General features: G+C 35.5%; 1 long non-coding RNA gene across 1 annotated transcript; it reads left to right on the forward strand.

The window, feature by feature from the left end:
* The first annotated feature begins 325 nt into the window (after positions 1 to 325).
* On the forward strand, positions 326 to 904 carry LOC103476618 (uncharacterized). Its single transcript, XR_535511.1, has 2 exons — positions 326 to 376; positions 497 to 904. It is a non-coding gene; the product is annotated as an uncharacterized LOC103476618 (long non-coding RNA).
* The last annotated feature ends 605 nt before the right edge of the window (positions 905 to 1,509 follow it).

Below are 1,509 nucleotides of genomic sequence, written 5' to 3' on the forward strand. Positions count from 1 at the left end.
TTCCTATAATTCTTTTTTACAATGACATGGTTTTAAAGTTCTAAAGCAAGTTATGATTAACATTTGACAAAGGTGKTGATGTTTTCTCTTTACGTAATTAAAAACAGCTTTATTTATATATTGTACCAGCTGTATTCAGAATGCCACACTATTTATATCCTCAAGAATTTTCCCATTTTTGATTTAGTTTTTTATTCGCTTCATTGAGATTAACCCAGAAAGGGGCACAAAAGCCAGTGATGGGAAGATGGTATCCACAAAGACAGGAAAGACCATTCAAAAGAAAAAGTGACAGTCAATGTCATTTGTTGTTTGGGTTTTTGATGTTTCCACCCTCATCAAAAACCCGACGGACTTTGAGTGGCATCTCATTCAGGTTAGTTGTTGTCCTTTTCTTTTCATTGAAATATTTCTGTTTCCATATTATTTAGGATCTAAATTGTATTGTCTTTTCTTTTTCCATGTTGGACGGTGCCTTCATCTGCATCTAATAAAGTGCCACTTGGACTCTTGAAAACCATTAATAGTTCACATTTTAAAACCCTGTTAATACTAGAATTCCACATTATTCCAGCCATGTTGAATTTTAGATTTTGGAAGTCCTTTTTCAGTGATTTACTTAGTGATACACAAAGCATTGATATTTCTTTAAGATCTATGTTTTTATGTTCATAAGCTTGTAGAAATTAATGAGTTAAAGCCAGTTTATGTCACTGTAAACTGAAAGTCTTTAATTTCTATTCCAGTGTTAGTGAAACTATATATTGACTTTGAAGGCCTATTTTTTACCAGTTCTCTGAGAAATGGTTTTGTGTTATTTGTTTTGAATGTTTGAATACACTGGAAATATGTGTGGTTTGAGGCATAGTGGTGCCTTTAAATAAAAATTCTGTTCTGAAGGTTACTTATTGCATCCTCTTTTGTGTTATGTGAAGTTGATTATGCAGATTATGCATTTTAGAACCGCACCAATTGTAGCACTTCTAAGAAGCTTACACTGGGTCAGGTATTAATTTTCTATCATAAAACTAAGATTGTACTTGAAAAAGTAGCATTACAGTTTTTTTTTGCAGTAGCTTACTCATAAAGTGAATGTAGTAGTAAAACTAAATTTACAGTAAAAATACTGGAACACCAGTATTTGAAGGTATATTTACTTTCACCACTGTATTTTATGGTGGCCAACAGGTACAAACACCCAGCAAAGACAAGACAACACATGCAACAAAAAAAGATGCAAACCAAAAATGCTGAAAACAGAAGTGATCCAGACCACTAGGGGGAGTCGAACAAAGAACAGCTGTTTGAGTGAACCAAAATATTACAACTAGATGTTACCTGACTTAATATCTGTGTTTAACTAACTGTCATTTGGGACAGCCCAAATGAATCAGGTGTTCTCCCATGGTACACTCAGTGGCGCAAAAAGTGGGTATGCAGGGTATGCAACGCATAGGGGCGCAGCACCAGAGGGGGCGCCAAAACCCCGTCTGGAGGGGGCGGCGCGCC

This window comes from Poecilia reticulata, linkage group LG15 (genome assembly GCF_000633615.1).
Source record: "Poecilia reticulata strain Guanapo linkage group LG15, Guppy_female_1.0+MT, whole genome shotgun sequence".
Taxonomy (NCBI): Eukaryota; Metazoa; Chordata; class Actinopteri; order Cyprinodontiformes; family Poeciliidae; genus Poecilia; species Poecilia reticulata.